We start from the raw sequence: 6,000 nt of genomic DNA on the forward strand, positions 1-6,000 counted from the left end.
ACTTACATAATATACATAACTAATGTATATAACTAATGTGTATATATATACACACACATATATATATGTGTGTGTGTATTTGACTTTCATATAATATGAGTTTGTCTCTAAATTTTAATTGGTTATAACCTTGAGTGGAACTTCTCTTTTCTTGTTTTGTTCATGTCTTCATTTCTTGGAGTTTTGCATTACCTTTATCCAGACTTTCAGAGCCACCAGTAAAGCACCAGATAATATGATGGTAACAGAGACCTGTCACCCCCTGAATTGGCCTGTCAATCTGAGGGCTGTGTAAATCTTCCCTGTGTTATACCACCTTCACGATAGCGGTTTCTCATCCAAGGGTGAGCCAAAGTGTGGTCACCATCATTTCCAGCCTTCTTTCACAGACTGAGGGACCTGCTCCAGCTTCCTCCTTTACACAGGGATTTCTGATTCTCTTCCCCATTTTGCAACCCATTGTTTCCAAAGAGGTGAACTGTTCTTGCAATTCCTATGTCAGTCCCAGTGTCCAGGTGGCCTCTAACTCCAGCCCTAAGCTTCTGCTTCATAGAGATATATCTGGTTTCTGGGCACAGCTACACTGGATAGCTAATTTACTGTTTAGGAGGGAGTGAGGGTGGGTGATGGGAATGGTTGTTAAGAATGTTCTAATTTTCAGTTGAAATCATGGAGCCATCTTTATGAAAGAATTTCATGCGGCACTTTTTCATGGTTTTATCAAATCATTTTAATTAAAACTAATGAAATGCCAGTTGACTACTTAGCAATCAGTTACTGGTTACCTAAAGATGAGTGGAAACAATGAATAATCCTTAGAGAATAAAAATACAGATACTGGGCAACTGGGTGGCTCAGTGGGTTAAAGCCTCTGCCTTCCGCTCAGGTCATGATCCCAGCGTCCTGGGATCGAGCCCCACATTGGGCTCTCTGCTCAGCAGGGAGCCTGCTTCCTTCTCTCTCTCTCTGCCTGCCTCTCTGCCTACTCGTGATCTCTGTCTGTCAAATAAATAAATAAACTCTTAAAAAAATTTAAAAAAATACAGATACATAGTGCATACTCAGAAATATCTTCAAAATGTACACAAAAATTCCACAAATGGTAAGTGGGTACATAATGCACGGGTACCGATTTTCTATGTGAAAGATCCACGAGGCAGTAATCTGGAAGAAATGGAAACAAATGTTTTACCTCAGGGTAACATCTTGACATTTGTATGGTCTTTTTTGTCCCACTAAGAATTAAAGCAGTGTTTCCCATAGAATAAAAGTGGCATTTACTACATAAAGAAGTCTCCCACTAAAGTTCTTAGTGTCTTTATAAATCACCATCAGTAATTTAATTAGAAACGCAATATGAGAACCAAAGTAGCCTGTTCCAAATGGTAAAGCTTAGATCAGTTTGATTTCTGTGATGAAATTTCAGGGTGAACCAACACTTTCAGAAAAGATTTCCATTGAGGTAAATGTAGCTGGAGGCTACAGAGTCAGTGTAGCAATTACCACAGGGTTCTTCTGGTCAGCCAGGTGAGGTGGTGTGCCACCCAGTCTCCTCAGCCTACACACTTGCTTCTGCACAGAAGGTCAACCAGGTCATAAGAATAGATGCTGCTTGCAACCGATGCACGCAACCTCGCAACACTGTTTCATTTCTCACTTCCTGTTGAAATGATTCAAGAAAATATGTACCCATATATGTATTTGTGACTTTGTACGCTCAAGTCAGATTGTGATCTGATTTTAAATGAAACACCTCTTGATCAACTCAAACTTTGGGACTTAAGTCCTCAGAAGTGTAACTGCAATTATAGAACAATAGTCCAAATCTTTTTTTTTTTCTTTTTCTTTACCAGTGCTAAAAAAGTGAGGGATAGGACCCACACATACAAAATGGTAGTGATTCTCAATGTCAGATAAGCTACTTTGCTTATGATAAAGCATACTGCAGGGAAAATACTCTGCAGAGTATTATTTAAAATATGTGTTTTCTATTGAAGATGTGTGTCTATCTGGGAATACAGTAAATATCCATATTATAAATATTTGTGTACATATTTCAAATATATGGAAAAATTTATTTCTTGATAGTATACTTTTTTTCTCTAAAGCCTTAAAGTGACACTCAGGGAAGAAGTATTCCCATTGTAAATTATAATGAGTGTTACATGGCTAACAATTTATAATTACATGATGAGATATTTTACAGAGGTTGACTAAAATATTATGTGAAAGTCGATTTATTATTCATTTTAAAGTTATAGAACTTAGTTCCACTACACATTAATATTTAAAGAATGCAAATTAGATGTCTATTTACCTTCTCATCATTAGCGATAAACTTTAACTATAATTTCATGACTCTAAATTTGACTTACTTTTCAAAGTTTCTGAGTGCATAGGCAAAGAACAGAGAGTAAAAAGGATTTAGGTGGCAAGTGATAAAAACAGTGGATTTTCATAATAACCGATAGGTCAAGATCAAGGACTCCTGCCTCCGAGATCAAAGTACAAATTATTTTTTAAGATTAGTCGTTAAAGGACAATGTTACCTCTGAATAGAGTACATCAAAATCGCCTATATTTGTTAGAAACATTATTAGGTAAATGAAACTTAAGAGCATAGTGTATTTTTAAGGAAAAAAATATGTACTGAAATATACTTCTTTTACATAGAGCTCTGCCTGACTGTCAGCCTTCAAAGATTATGAAGTAATAATGATCTGTTTAAGCAGAAATGTTACAAACAAGATTTATAGATCATAGTTTGAGAATTCTTTTGTCTCAGGAGAGCTTTGAAAGAGAAAAAAGATGTTTATTTTATGGAGCATTTAAAGGGTAGAAGATAATGACATTTTTATTTCATTTATGCTGGATAGTTGGAGATTGCCATGGCTGTATCAGTGTGTCTCAGTCCATAAAACAAATTCCTGAAAACAGAGCATATTGATATTTTATTTATTTATTTATTTAAGAGCGTGAGTGAGAGAGAGCATGAGAAGGCAGAGGGAGAGATGAAAAGGGAGAAGCCGACTCCCCACTCAGCAGGGTACACCATACCCCCATGTGGGGCTTCATTCCAGGACCCTGAGCTCATGACCTGAGCTGAAATCAAGAGTCCAGCCTTTAATGACTGAGCCACTGAGGCACCCCAGAGTGTATCCATATTTTTAAAGGATTCTGTAAAGACTTCCAACTCTAGTAATGACAGATGAGGTAATTTAGACAAACTCCCTCTCAGGACAACTTGGAAACCTTGGTGTGGTGGTTAACTGTATGTGGCAATGTGGCTGGACCATGGAATGCCCAGATATTTCACTAAACATTTTTTTGGGTGTGTCTATGAGAGTGCTTCTGGATGAGATTAACATTTGAATCAGTAGATCAAGTAAAGCAGGAGGATGGGCCTCATCTAATGCTTTGGTGGCCAGAATAGAATAAAAGGTTAGTAAGGAATTCTTTCTCTCTGGGGCACCTGGTTGACTCCGTCATTAAGCGTTAAGCATCTGCCTTTAGGTCAGGTCATGATCCCAGGGTTCTGGGGTCAAGCTCCACATGCTGGATGGGAAGCCTCCTTCTCCCTCTCCCACTCACCCTGTTTGTGTTCCCTCTCTCACTGTGTCTCTCTCCTTCAAGTAAAGAATTCTTTCTCTTTCTCTCTGCCTGTTTTAGAGTTGGGATGTCAGTCCTCTTCTGTCTTGGGACTCAGACTTGGACTGAAACTTACTCCATCAGCTCTCCTGGGTCTCCAGTTTGCCAACTGAAGATTTGTGATTTCTCACTTCCGTAATCACGTGAGTCAATTTCTATAGTATATATCTTCTGCGCACACACACACACTTTTTTGGTTCAGGTTAATATACCTGAAAAATAAAAATAAGACGTGCACAGAAGAATCAAAAGCATCAGACAGTTAACAAATTAGGGATGAACTACTGAGTCAAGAAACAAGAGAAAGCAAACCTTCAGAATGGTGAGCTCAGCATCTGGAAAGGCTATTTTTTCGTGAAAGCAATGAGGAACTGTGAATGTGTGTTGGCATAAAGTACTAGAGATATGAATGTACATTTTGGGGTCTGCTAGCAGAAGGAGATGAGTGTTTGTATATTTTGAGGTAAAATGCCAAAGGTTTGAATAGTATGATAAGGAAGAGATAAAAGTGAAGCAAGCACTTGCCAAGACTATATTCAAACTTCAAATCATCTAACTGAGAAAAGCTGAATCAATGCCTAAAACTGAAATAAAGTTTTACTTAATGTTTTGATAACCATAAACCTAGAAGAAATGCAGAATTTCCCTTTCAAAGATTATTTTCTATACCATCAACCTAGGCCTTAAAGTTACTTCTACAAGCAATTTGTATAAGCAACTTATATAAATGGCGCACAATTAAAAATAACCAAAACAAGAGTGAGACAAATGCCAATCAACAGAAATGGCTCTGCCATAGAATTAGACCAAGAAAGCCTCTAATACTGGAGTCATGAAGAACATAATTTTAAATAATTGGGCAAACTATGTTACTTGTACATTTTTATATTAAAATTATTGCTACTATAAGTTCAAATATAGAAAAAAATTCAAGTAATTTATTGGAAAAGAGCACAGAACAGGCAAATCTATATATAAAAAGTCTACAAAAAATTTGCAATAATTTATACTATGATTTCAGAATGTAGGGTTGACTGCAGATTAGAAAATGTAACTGAAAATTAATAACTAGATCCAAAAAAAAAAACTATTTAGACTAAAGGACTACAAGGGAAAAACAGATGATTTATTGTAAAAGAACCAAGAAAAGGAAAAAGGTGAGAAAAACTGACTTTTGTTTAGTTGGACTGAGTCTCACTGGGAGGCCAGAGAGAATGAGGGGAGAAGGAGCATTTATTTTTTGTTTTGGTTTTGTTTGTTTAGGTTTTTATTTAAATTCAATTTAATTAACATATACTGCATTTTTAGTTTCAGGGGTAGAATTTAGTGATTCTTCGGTTGCATATAACACCCAGTGCTCATCATATCCGTGCCGTGCTCAATGCCCATCACCCGGCTACTCCATCCCCCACTCTCCTTTCCTCCAGCAACAAACCTTCAGTTTGTTTCCTTATAGTTAAGAGTCTTTCATGGTTTGCCTTCCTCTCTGATTTTATTTTATGTTATTTTTTCTTCTTCCCCTGTATCCATCTGTTTTGTTTCTTAACATTCCACATATGAGTATTTCATATGCTATTTGTCATTCTCTGACTGACTTACTCTGCTTAGCATCATACCCTGTAGCTCTATCCATGTTGTTGCAAATGGCAAGATTTCATTCTTTCTGATAGTCCATTGTGTATGTATATATGTAGGTATATGTATACATAATATACATATATTCATATGTGTGTATATATATATATATACACACATGCATACCACATGTTCTTTATCCATTTGTCTGTTGATGGATGTCTTGACTCTTTCCATATTTTGCTATTGTAGACATGAGAAACAACATTTGAAACTGGTCACAAGATACTGTTCTAGAGATTCAAGTACCCCTAAGTAGTCCAGCATGATTAAAATATATAAAAAAGCACATCTAGAGACACTTATAGTATAACTGTAAGACATAAATTACTAAGAAAAAAATCTTTAAAGAAGCCAAAGGTAAAGTATAGAAGAGCTTAAAAGGAACAATCATTACCAAAAATGACTTCCCACAGAAATAGTTGACGCCAAAATACAGTTAACAATATCTTTAAAACGTGAAGAAGATAATTGCCAACCTAGAAATAAATACCATGGACAAAATAGACTTCTAGAATGAAAGTAAAATATAAACATTTTCAGGAAAAAAAAAACACTAGGAAAATATTAATCACTGCATTTATACTAAAAGATATACAAAAACATAATTTTTAAAAGATTTTATTTATTTATTTGACAGAGATCACAAGCAGGCAGAGAGGCAGGCAGAGAGAGAGGAAAGGAAGCAGGCTCTCTGCTGAGCAGAAAGCAGATGTG

Source organism: Mustela nivalis, assembly GCF_964662115.1.
Source record: "Mustela nivalis genome assembly, chromosome: 12".
Lineage (NCBI taxonomy): Eukaryota > Metazoa > Chordata > Mammalia > Carnivora > Mustelidae > Mustela > Mustela nivalis.